A 22,315-nucleotide genomic window follows, 5' to 3' on the forward strand; every position below is an offset into this window, starting at 1 on the left:
TCCGGTATGACATCGGGTTTCATGATGTCGGAGGGATGTGATACATAGATGTAGATAAGCCATTCCGCAAAACTGGGTATCTCAACAAGTGGATAGCGAGCATTATTCCCTTTATTGATTTCAACATGGAAATTTACCCCTGTTAATAAATGTTACATCGATTCACAAATGCATACGAGGAGATTAAGTAAATAAATTCATGATCATTTTTTTACCATTACTTTTATTATACTTTTGGCAAAACAAAAATGTGAGCCAGTATTACGCAGATTATGTATGATTAACAGCACAAAGCAAATTATCGTGGTGGGGGATATAACTAAGCGATGAATTAAGGGTCTGGCGATTGAGCAAAAGATTTCCTCCCATATGAATGCCTTGATGCTTGGTTAGTATCACATGGCATATTTGAGCACAGTAGAAAGGTCCATTGTGGTGTTCAGCACCCGAAATGTCTGACAACAGCATTGTCGTATCAATATTTCCAGCATCAAATGACAGGTACAAACAACTTCATCATCACCCAAAACAGACTAAAAGCAATTTTGGTGAGATTGATTTCAGGCAATTATTTACCTTAACGCGAAAAGGACAATTATGTAAGTCGATGACATCGTGCGATTAATGAAATCACGATAATGTGAATCATGCTGGTAGACCAATGATATCTCCGGTAACACCATCACGTCACACATTTTCAACGCTTTTTGTTAACTGCTGCTTGACGTGACATTGCTGTTGACCGTGCGTGGAATTCTGTATTGCTTTTTTTCCTTCCAGAGGTTATGACAGGCTTGTTTGCAATGCATCGTATTCTATTTGAACCTATAACGTGATAACCCGAAGAATTTGGATATGTGACCACAAAATGTCTAATGCTTCTCTCACACCAACCGATAACAAAGAATTTTTTAAACGCGCCGCAGAGTGCTTTCAAGAACAGAGAAAATCTATTGTCACCACGAAGTCTTTGTCGAAAATTGTTGAATCAAAACGGCAGTTTCGTCCAGAACTGTGGACAAACGATTTATTTGTTTGTTTTTTTTTCGTCAGGTCTGAAACTTCTGACAAAAATGTTGTTTTTTGGTTCACCAATCTTACAGCTGTTCATTGTCATTGGATGGGCGTTTTTAATACTTTTACTAAGTTATTGAATTTGTTCTGCGTCGCGATGTTAAAACTCCCTAATATTTCATTAGAAATGACGTAATATTTGTTATCAGTCTGGAGTCGGTAACGTTATATTGTCACTTTAGCAATAATAACGGAACCAAATTTAGCGTGAATGAGGTAGTAACGCAATATATTATGGTGTAGATACTAATTTGAATATGGGTATACGGCTGATGTATAATATTAAGTTGCAAAATAGTTGGTTCTACTGGTAATTTGTCTTCTCAAAACATTTCATGCAAATGTAATTTTCATTGATTTCATGAACTGAATTCGCTCTGGCCAAGATATTTTTCGGGTTTTTGCTTTATCGATATCCATGCATGTACGTCAGTAGTTCAGTCCTTTTATTAAATCAGACAAGGATTTGAATTAAAGATAGCTGGAGCAAAATGTAAATAAAACATGTAAGCTTTAATGTGTGCGTTACTTTCTTAAGCCAATGTATTGCTGTGAGGTGGCACTTAATGTAATAAGCCCTGACGACAGTGTTTCGTGTGCGCTCGTTTGCCCAGATTTATTCAACCCTAAGCAAACTTAGAGCGCGAAGAAAAGCTGCAAATAACAGCGGAAATCGAGCTGAAATTGGATAGATGATTTCTCTTTCAGTCAAATTCAATTATGATAAGCGCTTGAGCGGTGAAACTCGCCCCAATGATATAGAAGAAAATGAAATAGTCCTCAGAAAACACGCTGCACACACTCCCAAGGCGATATAGTGCAAGTGAAGTACACTGCTTGGTGGCATATACCGGAAAAAAAATATTTTCACCTCATCGTTATTACTTATGCGCTCGATAATTTCCATCTATGATATTAAATCAAAAACTTTTTGTTAGGTATTAGCAGAAATATCTCGAAAGTACAAAAATGATTGATTTTTATTTTCTTACAATGGAATGATATTGGTTTCAGGGTAAACAATCGTGTAGAAATTACAATAAAACGAATGAATCTGTAACATTGCATCTCGTTTCCTAGCTAAGCATCTTTGGTCATTGAATACTGTAGGCCTACAACAACATCTTTTCCATTTTTGATTCTCACGTTGGCCTATTGTACACCAATTCTATTTAATAAAAACAGATATAGAAGAGATAAACAATGGTATCGAAATCCTATCGAAAAAAATCATGGCAGTCTGAATTGAGTATTAAAGAGAATTCAGAGTGAGGTAATGCCCGTGTGTAGTGGTTGAATGCAAAAAGATGAAGGTTACAAAACTCATACATCACAACTTAAGCTAATTGAGTCCTCACATGTTTTTTCTTTTCCTTCTACAATGAAATTCCTGTTAACATTTTTCCTCTCTCATCATCTATTTCCTTCTCCCCCCCCCCCCTCTCTCTCTCTCTCTCTCTAATCGCCCGCTGTCTCTACCCCTTCTATTATGAAAATTCCTGTTACCATCCTTCCCCTCTTCCACTCTGTCTTTCTCACTCCCTTTCTTTCTATTTCTCTCAAACTCTCTCAGCCTCTCTCTCTCTTTCTGTCTCTCTTTTATCCCCGGCTCTTGATATCTCATTATCGCTTCCATTCTACCTACACTCTTCACAGTGAAATAAGCACGACTGCTGAGGTTAGCACAAGTATTTTTCAAAGGTTACACCACCTCAAGACTCTCTTACACGGTGTCCTTCAGAACGATAAGTGGCACCTGCTTCCTTCGCCTTCTACAAAATTACATTTACCCCTCCCCCTCCAACTTTCTCTCTGTTCAAGCAACCAAAAATGCTGAAAACCTCCCCCGTATTGAATCTGAAAATGACAGAGCATATCTGCTTACTAATGGAGTGTACTCAAGCCAGTTAACTCTATTGATTTGAACACTTCTCATGGAATTGGCCATGGTTTCGCTGTTCTACATAAACAATGGCTGGCTACGCTTCAAGGCCACCATCGATTGATGCTACACGTGTTGTTGGATGGTCGGTAACTTCAGTTTTTCATGCTGTAAGAGACCGAAGGTCTTTTATGGTAGTGACATTATCCATTTTGGATTCAACATTTCAATATGAACATCAAATCTAAAAAGGCTATGATGGTAAAATGCACATCTTTATAGAAAAAAAAATAATTCAAGGTGCCTTAAAGCCAATTTTGATAGATTGATATATTATAGTATAATATATCCATAATAGTATAATAGTAAAAGCAGTGTTTCATATTTCACTTAGCCTTTTGGATTAAAAAGAATCGTATTGTATATAACATGCAGTAGAGTATTTCTTTAAGATTAATGTTCTTATTTCAACAATAATATACGAATGATGATAAAAATATGATATACATATGCTCATGGACATACCTGTATTTTTTATTGTCGTTTCCTTTACATACGAAAATTAATTCAATTCTTATTTTTTACCGACTTCTCATTTCAGATTCCTTGACTGTAACAATGTGGATTTCAAAAACACCAATCATCTAGCAGACGATCGTTATACAACATTACACTGGTAAGCGAAATACCAATTACTATCTTCTTTTTAGAAAATTTTTGTTATTGTTTTCTGTCATCTGGTTGTGTATGTTGTGGTTATTGTGGTGGAGTGTGTTGTTGCTGATACACTGCAAAACCTCCGGTGTTGATTCAACACCAGCAGGAATATATATATGTCCACACCAGAGAAGTATTGAAACAACACCAGTTTGGAATCAAACCGATGCTGTTTTAATACTAATTGGTGTTATATAAACACCTTTCTGGTGTTAGACCAAAATGAAACCGGTGTTGTAAAGCCTTCTCTGGTGTGGACATATATAGATTCCGGGCTGGTGTTAAATCAACACCGGAGTTTTTGCAGAGTACAAAGTAGGTGTCTAAAAGTGAATGATAAGGGAAACTATATATACAAATTGTTCCGAGGTCGGTAATCTTCTCGTGTCTCCTGAGTTGAGTTATTACCTTTATGCGCTTGTGTTATTCAAGATCAAGAATGGAAAATTTTCTTTCAAAGGGAGTCATATTTGGTAGAAATTTAAACATCCCACAAACACCTTTCATGATAATATAAGATACAGATCATCTTGCCCTATAGGTCTGCAATGACGAAAGTCCCTTGTCGTATCCAAATGCAGTCATGCTTAGGTAGTGCATATCAAACAATAAAAGCATAAAAGCGAATCGGATCTAGAGAGCGGCAGTAAAAACACTGGTGGTTGGGCTTATTGGAGCGTGAGGGAATAAGGAGAAGCGTTATGAAAGACATTCCTCAAAAAAGAGAAAGCGAAAAATTGGGTTTAGATTGTATACCAAATAAATAACGTAATGGAATTGGCCCGGAGCAACGCTCCTCAACTTGGGAACTTAACGGTTATCAACAGTGCAATATACAGGATACAGTAGTCTCATGATTCAGACCTTACCGATATCAAGTAGTTGTTGCACTTTAGATTCGTGGTGACTAGTAAGAATCAGTTCTGATGAATTCAACTCCATTGTGTGAACCGTTTTACGTTTTTATAAATTGATTTGTATATAATATACAATATATAATGAATATTATATACAATATATAATATACAATATATAATGAATATAAACGTCTTTCAATATGCTAAATTTTATCATTAAAGTGACAAAATTTCATTTGTTCACTCAAGTTATGATTCTGATCAATTCCATGCGAAATTGATATCTAACTGAGATATGAATCTATTACACACCAAGCAAAAATATAAACCTTCGCCCTTTGAAGCTTGCATATAAAATGAACGCGAAACAATGAAGTTCATATAGCTCAGATTTCATAACAATGAAGTTCATGTAGCTCAAATTTCATAGGGATAATACTTTGTAATTATACATACCCATACATCCACACACACACGCACGCGCGCATCCTCGTGTACTCATACATTTTATATTTACAAACACACGAGCGCACGCCCCAACGCACACACACACACTATGCGCAAAAGTATGTGTGCGTTTCTCTCTGCAATTAGAACGTATAGCTTATGGCCTTTTATAAAGGCAGAATGATGTTTACGGTCTTTCCGTCATCACCTAATACAAAATGTAATCTGTGCTTTCTTACGTAGATATGAACAAACCCGTTATAACATAACGAGGTATTCAAATGATTTGCAAAGGCGTTAACAGAGAAAACTACAGATATCAAGGTCTCTCATTCTTCCCAGCTCTTTTTCTATTTGATATATCTGTATCCTTTCCCCATCTCTCCCTCTCTTTTCCACCTTCCCCTGTCTCTATCTATATATAATTATGAAACACAATCACTCCTGCTCTAACAATAGGTCTATCTAAAAATCAGCGCAACTTATTTCCAGGTCACTGCTTTCTTCTCTTAATCAATATATCTGAGCACGTCTGTGTTCCAATCAATAGCTATTGTCTCACAGATACCAGGGACTCTGACAGTGGCATATGTCTCATTGTCATTAAAACCCTTTAGAAAATGGGGGCATTCATGAAGCTTTCTATAGCATCTCTCTCTTAGGACTGGAATGCTGATTAATATTATAGTCATAATACAGAGGATTATGAAAGGCAGAATGAATATCTATGTTAGACTTGGGGCCCGTTTCATAAATGACTTGCAACTGTTGTAACTTTGCCATTACGGCAACTACCATGGAAACCTTGATTCTGATTGGCTGCCGAGCCCTGTTACCATGGTAGTTGCCATAATGGCAAAGTTAAAACAGTTGCAAGTCCTTTACGTAATGGACCGCTGAATGCATTTACTTAAAGATAAAAATTAATGTATATTTCCTCCAAAGAAAGTGAAAAGGTAAATAATATACATACAGATTAAGACTATGCAACAAAATGCCACTGTTGGGCACATTGGTGTAGCATTGCATCTTTTATATCTTAAAAATCTACTCAAACAAGACAGGAGCATAATAACACCTGCAAAAAGTGTTGCCAATGTGTCATTGTAAAAAGGTGTTAGGTTGAAACCTTTTTCCTTCAGTGTTCTTTGACAATCGTTAGGAAAATTCAATTACAAAAGAAGAATTTAAGCATGCACCTTAATCATTTCATTGTAGTTCGGATAGAGTGGCGCGTATCACTCTGGATAAAAAAAAACAAATATCATATAGAATAGATAGTAAATCGTTGTTGACATAAACCAAAAAATCGTACCATACGTGAACATTTCCCAGCAATATAAGGGGAAAAAAATACGCACAAATTTTGAGAGAAAATATAGAATAGATATCGACCGTTGAGCGAGCTAGAAAAGCAATAACAAATTCCCTCTATGCGATTGTAATCAAAATCGATCCTTCTCTAAAAGCTGCCAATTCTTAGCGTCAGATATGTAAATATTTGAATGGCAATATCGCTATTGTAGAGAAATATTTCGTTATACAAACGGTAGTTTTCGTCAATAAATTCATGGCAATTTCATGATAATTTATATACAGTATTCTCGAGTGGATTTGCGAGTGAAGATTCATCTTGCAGTTATGTATCTTTACTGAATAAAAAAAGAGAAATATATCATGCTTTCTCAGAAAAAAACTCCTCCCTTCATACATCCATTCAAAGGTTGTATCATCGTAATTCAGGCACGTTTTATGGATAAACCCCTTCTTTGATTGAATGGGAGATTAAATGGTACATTTTGCTTTCGTTTTATGAAATAATTGTAATTTTGATTTGATGCATAACCATACAGTAATTTCTGTGTTAGATTTCTATCCAATTTCCATAATAAAAAGTGCGATTTAGCACTTAATCTCTCTCTATACACGGTATCATTACTTTAAGGCCTGGTCACACCGCCCGAGCGTTGTTGGAGCAGTCGTGGAGCGGTAGGGAGAGAGGGTCGAATTTCGCTCACAAAATTGGGGAAAAATCGAAAAAAAAAACAACAATCGAAATCGAAAATGGTGAACGGTAGCGAGCGGTGATGATTTTTTCTCTCCGCTCCACGACCGCTCCAACAACGCTCGGGCGGTGTGACCAGGCCTTTAATGTGAATCATTAATAGTCGTTCCATGGAGGTATAAACACGTGATACGAGTTGTGTCTAATGTATCGGTTATCTACGGTAGATATCGTGTGATACGATGATATAACTTGAGAAAACATAAAAAATGATTTTCAAATGAATATATGTTGTTCCTCATATAGAACACTGAGAGGAAAACATCCTATCCATCAAACAATAGGGCAATGAACTCTAGAAGATTAGTGAGAGAGGGTGAGTGGGTTCACCACTGACCCCAAACTGTAAGTAGGTGAACGAAGATGGCTATGCTAATACGCAGACAGTCGGGTCGCTTTCCTATCTCATTTCGGATGTCACAAGGGTGTAGGATAAGACGCAGACAATGAAGACTAACAGTGGATTAACGTTTGCAACCTACCAGGGGTAATAGCAAGGGACCGGTAAGGACTCCTGCTCCCCTGCTCCTGGTAATTCCTTGTATATCTCGTTTATGAGGCTACAGTCACACCGACGAATCTTAATCCAAACCGACCGATGGTTTGTTATGGCTAACAACGTAATATTTTTGTCGGTCTGGAGTCTGTTTAGTAAGTGCGACTGCGGCACTAACATGGTTGGTGGGTGACTTTCTGATGAAGATGTCCCAGTGAAGTAGCAAATTGCTGCCAGGGTCGTTTTGTCACTTGTTACCTACACTATCACAACTGCAAAACAAACCATGGTGCTTAACTGTGACCATTCCAAAACCTATTTTTTGAGATGGAAATATCTTTAAAAATCTCTTCATTAGCAAATCTAATGAACAGTTGATTATGGGGTATTATTTATCAAAGGAGACGGTGTTTTTTATGCTTTAAGTCTCCGGGTAGTACACTTTTAAATGAAAAGAGGGTCCACTTTTATCCACGTTTAAATTTTGCCTAGCAACTGTGACGCCGTTACCCCTATCTCTTCTATAAGTAATAGGTGTTTGCTATACGAGCCATTATTCGCAACATGGAGATAATGACATTTGGATCTTAGTAGTGCGAGCTCTTAGCTATTAGACCAATTTCAGTCATTGTAGAGAGCTTTCAAACCCCTTCGTACCAACATGTTGCTTGCTTTGCAACATCATGCTAAGGTCTTGTTGATACAAACCAATTATCATTATCTTGACGGTGTCCCTTTTGATGTGTACCGGATGTCCATTTCACATAATTATTTCTCCGGGGCAAAAGACAATCCTTTTTTTCTCTCTCTATCTCTCTCTCTCTCTCGTTCTCGCTATCGCCATCATCATCATCATGTTCATTGCTCAATAGACCACTAGGAACTTAGGTTGACATTAATGCTATCATGACTATAATCAAACCAACGGAAGCGACTTCAAACATAGCGATGATATACCATTCAAAATATCATAATAGCTTAGATCGACTTGGAGTCAATTTCTGTGGTGTGACTGTTGCTTAATTTATTCTTATCATTTTTTCGTAGTTTTATTTAAACAGGGTAGCATTGTCAGTTTCAAAACATTCCCACCACAACAGCCTTGTCCGCATAACATACAATTCGTTATAATTAATATAATTGAATCAGTAATATTTACATATTCAATAGCGTAATTAAACTATCACATGTATACATATCTATCTAAATATTGAACCCCAAAATAGTTGAAAATATCCATTAAAATCTAAACAATGAATCAATTGGTTTCAAACTAAAAGAGATCATCAAAACAAACCCAAAACACGATTTTGAAAAAAGTAAAAACAAAAAAAAAATCATATGAACTTCATCCAAATCCAATGATTAAAATAAAATTAATATCAAACTATCTCACATGTTTTATTAAACTGGGCTTTAAATGACGATTTTCCTTCATATATAAAAGTGCAGTGTGATCTGCTATGCATGAAATACAAACACACCTGCAATGAAAATAGAGAATAAGGGAACGCAATCTTGTGATTCATGTTTGTGTTAGGGCGCGACAGTAGTAAATAATTGATAATTTCCAATGTTCACCTGTCCATGTGAAGCTGTTTTTCTTCTTCTTCTTGTACTCCCCTTTCTGCTTTTCCCCTTGTTTTTCTTACTTATCTTTTCTGCTATTCTTCCTCTCTTTTCTCCTTTCTTATCTCTGTCCTTTACTCTTCTCTCTCTCTCTCTCCTCTATTTTACATTTATTCGGGTAATTCACCATCGTCCTTCGTACTTAAGAAGCCCTATTTCTTATACCTTCCTCCCTTTCTACGTAATATCCCCTCTCTCTTTATTTTATTGTCTCTGCGTCTGTCTACGTATTTCTCGTTTTATTGTCAATGTCTCTTTCTCTGTCCGGGTTTCTCTAGCTATTTCTCCCTCCACTCTCTTTATTGTTTATGTCCAATTGTCTGCACAGGTTCTACCTCCCGTTTAATCCTCTCCGGGGCCCCGTCTTACAAAGAGTTACGATTGATCCGATCAATCGCATATATGGAAAGCCATTAAAGTCAACATACAAAATGCATGTTTGTTCAACTTTTTTTGAGATATGAATGTATATCTATAAATTCATTGATTTCTTGACGATTTGGTGTGTTCTCCTTTGTTTACAACGGGTATTTTGCAAATATCTTGTAGAAAAAATTATGACACTGATGGATTTCCATGGAGTTGCGATCGTTTGGATCAATCGTAACTCTTTGTAAGACGGGACCCAGATCATAATCATCAAACACTCTTCCTCCCGGAAGGTTATTTTCCTGCCATCAATGGACGTTGCCACAATTCCATATTCTCAGCTTCATTAAACATCTTATATCCTATATGGTTTTCCTTAATACCATTATACTCGATCGGTAACCATGGAAACAGAGAGAATGAATTGCTTGCATGATAAAGAAATACGGAATTAAGACACGATAAATGTATGATGAATACGTTTTGAAAAAATTGAGTATATAATTGAATTTAAGTTTGATGTCCTTATCTAAGTCTCTATATAGGTTATTTCCAGTTTAAATGAAAGAAAATCTATAATAATTCTTGTCATTCATTTTTTTCAATCATCATCATCATCCTTTTATTCTGCTGTAAGCTACAACTTATCCTCCTCCTTCTTCCTATTCATCTTCGAATTCCGGTGTCTTCTTATTCATCACGGTTTTCCGTCCTCTTTTCCACATATTTCTTTTTTCATTATTGTGAATACTGTTTCCAATACTTTATTCTTAGGACTGAACGTTTTACTAAAGGTTTGGTTAAAAATCCCCTAAGGTCACTCTATTCTTACAAAATTGGAATGTTAAATTGTACCCTTATGTACTTCATGTACCTTTGCCCATAGTAGGTCCATGCTTTGCCATAGTTCTAATCATGCTTTAAAGGGACGGTAATGCATTCACACTCATGCAGAAAACAATGCTTTTACTGATGACAGCAACCGATGACATTTACGGGTTTAGCTCGAAGGCACTCGTCCATGGGGAAAGACTGGCAACACCTGATAGGAAAAAGGTCATTGTACAAGTCAAAACCTACATCACATTTGTATCCAGATTGATGTTGTAGAAGAATCCTTTGTCTCCCTCCACGATATTGAATAAGATTTGGCCTTTCAGTCTACCCACGGATTCAAGAAATAATGCTTTCAGAGAGAAGTCAATTCTTTTTTGTTTGCCAAAACATTAAAAAACCCACCCGATTGACTAGGTATTTAAAGTTTGGCATCCATACGATTTCCGGACTCACTGCAATTTCTTTCAAAAAATTTTGCTGTTATATTAAGTTTGAACAAAAGCATGTTTTCTGCACGCATGACAACAAACTATCTAAAAACTAGAAATGATACTTTAAAAAGGATTATAAATGCATTATATCCATAGAGAACATAATTTCTTTGATAGGTATTGGCTGTGTTATATTTAGTAACCACCAAATTGTGTTTTCTGAACACGTGACGAGCTACATAAAAAAAAGAAATTGATACACAGACAGAATGAAATGCTCTCGAACCGTAAGGAAAAAATATCGAAACGTAGGGCTCTCTGATTGTGACGATTAATGGATGTGTTGTTTGTAAATAACACGTTTTATCATAATTTACAAACTCATTTCTGGTAACAGCCATTATGAAAAAAAAACTCCTTTTTTTATTCAGTAAATCCGTGCCATTTGCTTGATGACATTAAAGTCATAAAATATTTTTTTTTATTCTGCCCCATGAAACCTTGCCTAATAATATGCTACTTTCCTAATATAACAAACTGTAAACAATATTCCCAAACCTCCCGCTTCCTTTCTGAACCTCGCTCTCCAGCCCATGGATGTAAAAAGCAAAACAATTAACCCTAATCATGCCCATATTCCCCTCTCTCCCGCGGCTCGAGGGAAGATATTGATGATTTCGCCAAAGAGCCAGTTGTTGATGCAAGTATTCATGTAAACGACCCAGTCCATATTTAGGAAGTGGCTGTCGTTTTGCGGATCGTTACGGGTGTTTACCCCGTGAGCTTCGGACCTATTTTTATACCAAAGGAGACGGAGTTATAAGCCATTACAGGCGTCATAGTGACTCGTGTTTCCTGGTGTGAGGTGGCGAGATGTGTTGAGCTGAATCATGATGGGGACGTGATTGCATTTAAACACTGATATTGTCTGACAATAAAGTTCTTTTATGAAAGGGGGTGAAAATAAGTTCATTTTCTTTCACATTTTTAAATCCCTGTTTCTGTTACACTCACGCACCACATTACAATCTCCTTTGCCGAAAATAATCGAAATTAAAAGGTGGTTGTGAAACACCAAATATAAATGTTTAAAACAAAACCAATGTGACTGTTGATCCGTGTTTACATTTTAGTCAATTCTCTTTCTTATGTCAAACATTTTCACTTATTTTGTTTTCTTTCCCACTATAGCAGAAAGTATATCAATTTACCAAGGGCAAAATCAACTTCAAAAGGATGTAAGAAACACTGAAAACCCTGAACGACATAACCCAGAGTTCGAAAAAAAAACAATAGTAATAACGTGCTAAAAAGCAATGCGTGAAAGTGTTAAGCACACTCCCCGTCTCCGAAAGTTTCGCACATATCACAACACATGATATATTATTAGAATTGAAAATCGCAATAATTTGTTTAAAAATTGCACTGCAAAACCTTCGGCGTTGATATAACACCAGCCCGGAATCTATATCTGTCCACACCAGAGAAGTATTGAAATAACACCAGTTTGGAATCAAACCGATGTTGTTTTAGTACTAATTGGTGTTGTATAAACACATATCTGGTGTTAGACCAAAACCAAACTGGTGTTGTGTAACACTTCTCTGATGTGGACATATGTAGATTCTGGGCTGGTGTTAAATCAACACCGGAGTTTTTTTCAGTGTAGAAGCCCGTGTACCTATTTCTCATCCCTGAAATCATGGAAATGTCTCGATGAAGAAAGTAAGGCAAGGTAGCATTATCCTCCCACTGGCAGAAAAATAATCACAATATCGTGAATGCTTCTTGCACTTTTGTGAAACCATTCCCCATACGATTTGGTTATGAGGAAAATCTATTTTTTCATCTCTCAGACGAGAACGTATTTACCCATGAAATGGCGATATCAAATCCCTTTATGGAAATATCGAACTCACAGAGACGCTTAGCGGTGGCATGAAACTTTAAATGCATCCGTCAAAATACTTCCCATGAATATTTCCACTTTTCAAAACATCGATTTTTTTTTCGCTGCATCAGTACTTCTTTTATTTTTGTAAAGACTTCCAAGACATTTTATATGCCTTCCTTTGAGACTTACGTCACAATCTTGTTAAGCCCTTTTACATAAATGTTTGAAACCCGACATTGCATTGTCTGATGAAAGGTTAATTAATACAGCAAATGCTCATATTCTGTGCTATAAAATGTGATATGCAAACGGTTGCAACGAATCAATATCTTTGCAATGGCGTTAGAATTTTCTCCGGAGGGGAGGAAAAAATGTTAAAGAACGTGTTATTAAAGACGAAAAGGCGAAAGAAGGGGGAAACAGATTGATATTGAACGAGTAAGCATGTGTGTGTGAGAGAGAAAGGGGGAGGCTGAAAATTCTTAATAGCATCCATACTGACAATGATGGAAATTATATCAAGAGCGATGTCATATTGCATTGTTTTTTAATAAAGTTGCGAATTTGAATATCCATCTTTCTCGACAATGCAGGTTTAACCCTCCCTAATGTCTTTATTTCCCTTCAAGCAGAAAGCAAACATAACAATCCTTAAACTTAAATTAATTTAAGATCAACAATATGGAATAATAAAAGTAAACTTATTATGCTTTGAATAAAAAAAAATAATACAAAAGTGAGATTTACGTTTCGGCTTTAAAAAGAGCCCTATAGCATGTCTAGTGTAGTGCTATGCCAACCGTTTTCACGAAGTGATGCCTGTGTTGTGCCAATTTTATTCGTAAATAATGACTACTTTATTACGTCAATCGACACAATAATTTTCATTACGGATTCATTACCCCTTTATTCCCATGACCTTCTCTCCGAAGTTGACATTATATTTTCCATAATACAGATTAATATAGATAGAATGTGTATGGTATATGCTGACTGAATTTTATTCGAGAGATTTATTAGATGAATTTATTTTTAGTATCACTGTATTAATGCAGTTTAGAGAAAATCAATTTACATAAGTATTATCTTTGACGGAATGAATGCGAAAAAATAACAGAATTATAGCTTTCTATAATGTAGCATATATGAAAGTAAGCTATATGATATTCTAGCAGCAATATTATAAATACATATCCATATCAAAAGCAATTCCAAAATAAGTCCTTTTAATTCCAATATCACCGTTTTAGATAACGTTCGCTTTCTGGTTATCTAGTTAAATCTAGTTAAAAAAAAGAACCCAGAATAATATAGTTTACTTGTAAACAGTCACCAAGAAAATATTAATTATCAGGAATAAGAAGTGGTAATATTTCGCACCCCGTTGCTATTCATGTAACCATGGGGACCAAAATTGAAAATGTAGCCTTAAAATGCAAAGCTTGGTTCAATGCCTCATCGGAATCACGTGATCAGAAACCACGTATTAATGATAAATGGCTGCATTCGGGGAGCTGGGAGAGGGTTGGGAGATAGATTACACTGCCTCCTGCAATCACAAAATTAGAAATTTTATTTCAAAGATGATGGAGATGAAATGCGATATGTGACAGAATACATCACAGATACAAAGCGTTGATAAATTGGAATGGGAAACAGAAGATATGGTACAGGTAAGGATGTTTGGAGACTGTGAGGAGGAGGGGAAGAAATAGAGAGAATCGGAAAGAAGAAGAGAGAGGGAGAGAGACTCCAAAGACATCGAAAGAAAGCGGGAGAGGAAGAGTGAAGATGTGTGCAAGGGTGTGTGGGTGTGAGTGAGTGTGTGTGTTGATATAAAGATGGGTTCATATGACCCCGGGGTGTATTCTCAAAGAACATTCGTTTGATAAATAGAGAATTGTAAATGCAAACCTAAATTTAGGATGAAAAAAAAAACATTTGAGAGAAATAGAAAATAGAGAAGGAAAGCGCCAGAGAGGAAGACACACACACACAACCACGCACACACACACTCACCCACTCACATGTAGGAATTATGAAATGAGACTAAGACAAAGAAACAATTAAAATATTTGAATCAGGTCAAATGATTCGTGATCAAAATCGAAATAATAGACACCACACAGCAGATGGAGCTAAACAGAAATATTGATCTCGCAATAGAAAGAGTGTGTAAGTAAATATATGAAGATAGGTAGGCATTACCTAGAATAAAAATAGAAAAGATTGATTTTGTAAATGAAAATAACAGATCATTATGACACAAATTCCTAGTCATGGAGAGTATTGTGATAGTAGTCATGAGAATTAAGCATAATACCTATACAAGTAATAAGTAAGATGAAATAAGGCAAAGGAAGGGGAAAGTGATAGTCAAAGTAAAATACAGTCATGGAAAATAATCTGTAAAAGGGTTTCGAAACAAAGGATATAAATTGAATCAAAATAGCGAAAGGGAGTGAGGGGAGGAGCGTGAGAAACAAGGATAGATCTTTATATAAAGAGAGTGATGTCTAGAAACAGGAGAGAGATAGCTAGATAAGTAGATAGGGATAGATAGAGCTGCAGAGTGAGTGTATTAGAGAAAGAAATAGAGAGATTGAGTGAAAGGGAGAGAGAAAAAAGGAGAGTTTAGGAATGAGAAAGGAGAGATCATCACGGAGTATATTTTGCGGCAATGGCGGGAAACAATATTCGTCTTGCTGAAGGAAAATTCTATAGATTCGGAAGCACGTGTGAAAGGTTCAAATATCAGAATTCGATCTTGTTTTGCAGTGTTTGTACGGGAGTGGTGCTTTTTCTCTCAAATTATAGCGAGCCATGTATAATGGTTTAGTGTTAGAAATATATGGAAAATTTAAAATGTATATACCGTACAGCAAAATCGGCCTATTCATAACAAGCAACAGGGTAAAGTTCATTCATCTTTTATCCATCACGATTTAACACGGTCAAGGTAGCAATGTCTTATTGACATACTTTTAATTTTGTTCATGATTGACGCTTGAGGCTCGAACAATGTAACATAAACATTTTCATCAGTAGCCTCTGAGTAGTAAAGGTATGTATCAGACCGAAAAATATGATCAATATCAATCAAAATTCTGATAAAGAAATTATTTCAATGAATATTTCATTTTTTTCCTGTATTCGATACGATGAAATTTTAAGATACAGGTAGAAACTGTGTTCAATAATATTTGAACCATGAATTGAGATCTGATATAAAGCGCCAATTTTCAAACGGTCAAGTTTCATTATTATCGCAGCAAGTTGAAGGAATTAACATTTCTGGTTTTATTCCCGTCTCCTTTACCGGTTGGAAGCGTATGAGTAGTGATATTTCACACAATATATATATATACATACATACATACATACATAAAAAAAATGCAATGAACACATATTCTTTATTTACATCCGAATTGAAGATGGATTGGATATTTGACACGAAACTCGTTAACAGGTTCGTGTTGCCAATTTACGGAAATTAATTTATGGGGTATTTTTGCAAGCACCAGTTGCACCGAGACACATCACCTCCCTCCACTGGCATTCAACAAGGATTGCACGTCAATAAGAGTGTCTCCAGGGTAGACTAATACGTTGGAAAAGCTTTTAATAAACACTCTCTAAGACACAAGTTGGTCGTTAGAATCTCCCTGCTATTTACATGCCCGAGTTTTCCTGCCGGGCATTGCAGCCCAAGCGTTTTACTTTAAACTTTGTCTGACGTTCCTACGCTGACGTCTGTTTGCCCGAATCCCCATCATAAAAACTTTCCCGCCCCTTTTTTCGTTATTTACGGTAGCTGCGTGCATACACATAACATGCAGAAGAAAACTGCAGGTCCAAACTACACCGTTTCCATGGCGAATAAAGATGAGCTGAAGAGATATAAATGAGATGAACTTGACAGGATAGCGAAGGAAAGGTAATGTAGAAAGTGTTAAAAATAAACCATCCCAATGGACTGACAAACATTCTGGAGTGATTTATGGGATGCTTTACGAGAGAATAGTAGAAATAATAGGGTGAAGAGAGGGAGGAATAAGGAGGAGATTTTGAGAATGAGGTGACGAACGTGGAAGTTGGATTTGCAAGACAGACTCAGTGGCGAGAAAATTGCAGAGGAAAAAAAAAGAGAGTTGAATTTTTCTCAAAATTTGAACAGAGCTGAATAAATGTCCATTTAAAACGATAAGGGTGAAGAATAAAAAAAACAGAAATAAAATCAAGTGTTGGGAATGGGAGACGGAAAAAGTCAGATACAAAGCAATAAACATTCATAAAAGTGAAGAACCTAAAATACAAATCTGCAAGGAACAAAAGTTATTATTCAAGATACACAAACGAGAGAAATTATCAAGATTGGTTTCTATAGCTACCGTCTCTTTAAGAATGGTTTCTACAAGAGATTTTAAAAAGAGAGTAATGACATAACTGGGAAGAGGAACGGCCTAAGAAGAGATTTTAAGATGGAATTTCGTAAGGACGGCGACAAAGTCGGGAACCTAAAATCCGATTTAACATCCGGAGCAAGCAGTCATCCGACCATTTTAAAGGACGATGAGGATAAGGTGGCATGAAAACATGTCAGTTGGAATCCAACTGATGTTGATTAACCGAGAAAAGACGGCTTCGACTGTCACACTGATGTCACAGGATATTACACCAGATATACTACCTTAAAACCTTCCCGCTTGGCATTTCTAGAACAATTCGAGTACAAGGTTGACTCGGCAGCAATCTCGCATTCCCTTGGAGATTCATTACCCTTCAAGCACATGTATCGAAAGTGAGAGTATGTTATTGCATAATGCAAGGCTTCATACCAGTTGGTGGTTGGCATCTAGACGAGATAGAACCGAGGAAAGTTGAGTGATCCCGTGACCACCGTTTTATTCTTTATTTCATTAAAATGCATCGCTCCTATTATTTTCGGAATAGCTTCAGGAATCTTTCAAATAGTCTATTTCGGAATCGGGATACCGTTTCGTATCCCCATTCGACTTAAAATTATGTTAACTTTGCCATTCAACGGTTACTGCTCTAAATGTCCATGACTCTTGCAAATGCCAACTCTTTAAAATCTCTATTACTTATTGCATGATGTTCCATCAGCAGTATATCTCCTTTCCCTTGTCTCCCTTCTCTTTCTATCTATCTAGCAGTTTGTCACTTTCCTTCAGTCTATCTCTGTCTGTCCCCCTCAGTTTATATGTTTGTTAATCTCTTCCAATCTCTTTCTCTCTCACATCTCTCTTCTTTTCTACCAATCGGATGAATCTCTATTACTAATCACTAGCGGCTCGAAGCGAACACTAACCTTTCAAAGAAAGCGACGATACTACAGTGTTTAATAAGATGAAATATTCATCATCTTAGCCAGTCAAGGGGGTAAAGGCTACTGCGAGCAGACTGTTCGAAGACGGAATGACTCACAATAAAAGAATATACTTAACCTTGGGGTCAATATAATCAGTTCTTCCGTACAACTATTATATAGGATTGGGTAGGCTTTATCGAGGTATGCCTGACATAAAAGCAATTGTGTTTAATATGCATTAAATTGCAATCCACCTGTTGACAATCCTCAAGATCGGTTTACGAAGTTGATTGCATCCATTTTTTCAAATTGACTATGAAAATATGGCAAATGCTTGCTATCTTTGTAAGCATTACAGTTTTTTTTCTTTTATCTTATCATTCAGTTCACTACAAATGGTTATTATCACGATGCTTTTAATATGCCGTTTATCCTGATATAAATGAACTGATACTCATCGGAGTGCTTTGAAGAATGAAAAAAAATATTGGCAAATCCTTCCATGATTTCCTGGTCTGTTGAGGAAGATACGATATAATGTAATATCTTTCTTCAAGAACTACTTACACATTCAGGATATGTTCATTGATCAGTGGTTATTATTTTCACCAGTACCCAAGGTATAATGTCTGAAAGAAATCGATATCTTAATAGTCTTTATTGTCTGGTATCTTTGAATAGGCTCCCCCTCCACCAATCTTTTCTTAGAATGAGATATCGGAAAGTAATAGCAAATGTCAAGGTAATTTTGTTGAGTTAATAGAGCATGGAAACGACGGTATTGATAACGATACGTTAATGTTCCGTTTGAAGTGCTTTATTTCAGATAATTATCATCATCATAAACAATTTACTTTCATCTTGCATTCCATTTCATTTTCCATCAATATTTGAGGGGAAAAATAGTATGAGTGAATATAAGCCAGTGCATCTGAAAAAGCAACTTGTGGAGATGAAGCAATTTCGTTCATTTTTCATTATCATTATGGAGTTTAATTCTAATAAGTAATTATTCGTTTCTTTCTAATGGATATGCCGCATAAAGTTGTTAAGTTTATCACCTTTGGATTTACTTCAAAATTCTGTTATAAAGAACTACTTCGATACAAAAGTTTTGTATCCAAATTTTGTAGGATAATTGAATTCACTGGCGTATTGTGCTCATAATATCTAATAATAGAATGACCAACACATGTGTCACCCAACATCAACAAATATTATTCAATCGATGCTAGAATACTTCAATAGGTCAGCTGTAGGTAATTTCGTCAAGAGCAATTTAAAGACAGCGATGTTAATTTCACGGCGTATGATGAAAAGTCTGTGCGCCAATCACACACTGCCCCCCCCCCATACACACATACCACATTGACCGGACCGTGTTAACTCAAAGTAAGAAGTGGGGTATCAAAATATCAAGGTTGTCTTTTGTAACTGTAAGCGGGTTCTTTCTACAGTTCTAAACACTGAGTGAGAAAATTAACAAGTTGCGTAATGACATGCATGTAAATTATGTATACATTAATAAAGCCGTAGGTGTGACAAGAGATGAGCATGCATGTATTTGCTGGAGAGGAGGGAAGAGAAGACGTTCAGAATTTGAATATTCAGGGGGTAGAGTGAGGGGGGCATGGGTTGATTAATAAATTCGGTTATAGTACTAGTCATTAATGCATGTCATTGGAAGTATCTTTAAACCTAACCTTGGCTCGCTGGGTTTTTTTTTCAGAAGAGTTACCAGCTCTAAGAACTCTCAAAATGATTTCTGCCCGTTTTTTTTTTTAATTTACAAACACCCCTTCTCCCCTCCCCTTCCATCTACCCCTTTCTCGCCCCCCCCCTCTCTCTCTCTCTCTCTCTCTGTTTCTCTCTGTCTCCCACACACACACACTCACACACAATCACCCTCTCATCCCCTCTTCCGTTCGGACGTCACTCTGTATGCTATGCACAAGTCAGTGGCGTTATTCATTGAATTATTTCAACCATTTAGGGGGTGTTCCATTACTGACTTCGAACGTCAGTTTTCTATATTTTTTTCGCGTCTTATTCTAGCACTTGCGGAATAAACTTTCAGCTAACTCGCTGATTTTGCCACTCCGCACGGGTAGCGTAGCGATCGCCTTACCACTGACATTTTGGTCGCGGTGAATAATTCATCATCTCTTGTGTTTCACCCCGGGCGTGACGAAGAGCGGTACCGGCGAATGCTGATCGAAGGGACCCGGTTGGTCCTGACGATGACCGACTCGTGCTGCAGCGCGTCATCGTCGCCGAGTTCGCTGCAGCCTGTCGGCGCGTTCGTCATTTTTAAAGAAGCTTTCGCTGAGTTTTCTTGCAGGATTGGAATTATTTTAAGAATATACTTAATAATTTTTCAAAATGCACTTAATTTCGGAACAGCAATTATTAATGGATTTGTTTATTTCTAGCGATGATTAATCCATATATTGTTGGAAAAGACAGGCGAATCCCACCCATTCCTCTGGCAGCTCGCTTAAGATATTAGAAGGGATGAATAAAAATGATAAACTGTTTAAATTTTTATGCTATTCATTGATGAAATGCTTAATATCTTGATTACGATATAACAGATTTAGTATCACCATCTCACAAAATATACAATTTTAAATTAAAATATCAATGTATTAATGACTTTGCGATTTCACAGATTAATGTCATCGATTTCTATTTATTTTGCTTTCATACTGGTAAAAAAAAATGAAGCTTTTAAAATCAAATGCATTTTGGATTAAGCTGAATCAGCAATATATTGGATAATTTTCATATATTGACAGGGACATAGTTATATCCTGGTATCTTTGCTCCTAATTATTCGGGGTTTATAATATCTAGGTAACATAATTTAACGTTTTACACAATAAAGGATGCTAAAGTAAAGTAATTTTGGACGTAGAATAATAAAATTTTAAGAAATTGAAAGTTTATCCCCCTGTTTCCACGTCTGCTTTGCAATATGAATGAATGGGGGTCTAGACAGTCATTTCATGATTCTATCACAACGTTATACTTTCGCTTTAAGTTCTCTTTCATCAAAAATGCATGGGCGACCAAATCAAAACCCCTAAGGAAATCTCCCTAACTGGACAAGATTTGTTTTCTCGACTGCACGATCGTATTCCCGTTGCATCGACCACGATTCGATAGGGACATTATGGTTGGTTTTGGCGAGCAAACACAATCTCGGTCTATCGAGGTTCTCGGATTAACTACAATAAACAAGGATAAGTGATGATATTTAAGTGGGATATCAGATGAATGGCCCAGTTTATATCCAAATGGAGAATACAACAAAATACAACAAAGACAGATATCCCTATATCCTCAGGGGTCCATTATGACATCCAAAACGTGTCTATTTCGAGGAAAGATCAACAAGTTTCAAATGATATTTTATTATGCTGTGAGATGATGATATGATGATGAAGATAAATGGGGATTAAAGATAAAAAATAATTCTTAAACTTTCAACAACAAAACACTTTCTTTTTTATCATTGTCTTAGGACATGTATAAAGGTTGTAGAATACCTTTAATTTCTTTAGAACCCTTCCCCCTTTCAAGTCCTCTTCTGAGAACCATTGTCTACATCGTCGATCATGCATGCTACACCCAACGACGTCATCTTCCTTCCTATAATCCACTGAGGTCAGACAGAAAGAAAGTCAGAGAAAGAGAGAAAGAGATAGAGAGTGATAGGGACAAAGACAGGGAGATGGCATGAGAAAGGGATGGTCTACAGTCGCATACAGGTTGAGAATGATGTGGAATAACGCTGTGTTAAACAGTGTAGAGGATGGAAGAAAAAAATGGGATACCAGACAGTGACAGCTAAATTAGATATCTTGATTTGAAAGAAAGAAAACAAACATGAGATAGCTACAGAAACAGTGATATTGGGCATCAGAGATAGGTAATATGAACCTTAACGTTCAAAACGAGAAATATCACCACGCTGACAGAAAAATAAAAAAGAAAGAGGTATAAAGTATGGAAATAACAGGAGAAGAGAGATGTATCAAACATACAGTATATATATGAGGTGACAGAGAGTCTTCGAAATAGATTCGTTCTTTTTTTATATTGACAATCCTTACACGTCTTCACCAAAGCTCTTCAAATGCCCAAAACCTTTTTCAAGGATTATGGTTACAAATCACAAACTCTCTCCCAAAGAAATTGGACCATTTCTTTTCTTTCGTTGCCTGTTTCGTAAATTTGAAGACGCCCTCGCAAAAACAACTTCTTGAGAAAGTTAATGTAT

At 36.4% G+C, this 22,315-nt stretch overlaps 1 long non-coding RNA gene across 1 annotated transcript in view; it reads left to right on the forward strand.

The window, feature by feature from the left end:
• LOC121422472 overlaps positions 1–22,315 on the forward strand; it is a 51,698-nt gene that overhangs the window by 22,203 nt on the left and 7,180 nt on the right. The window contains exon 2 of the long non-coding RNA XR_005971169.1: positions 3,558–3,632. This is a non-coding gene — a long non-coding RNA (uncharacterized LOC121422472). The remainder of the gene's footprint in view (positions 1–3,557; positions 3,633–22,315) is intronic.

The sequence above is a fragment of the Lytechinus variegatus genome, chromosome 10 (genome assembly GCF_018143015.1).
Source record: "Lytechinus variegatus isolate NC3 chromosome 10, Lvar_3.0, whole genome shotgun sequence".
NCBI classification, from domain to species: domain Eukaryota; kingdom Metazoa; phylum Echinodermata; class Echinoidea; order Temnopleuroida; family Toxopneustidae; genus Lytechinus; species Lytechinus variegatus.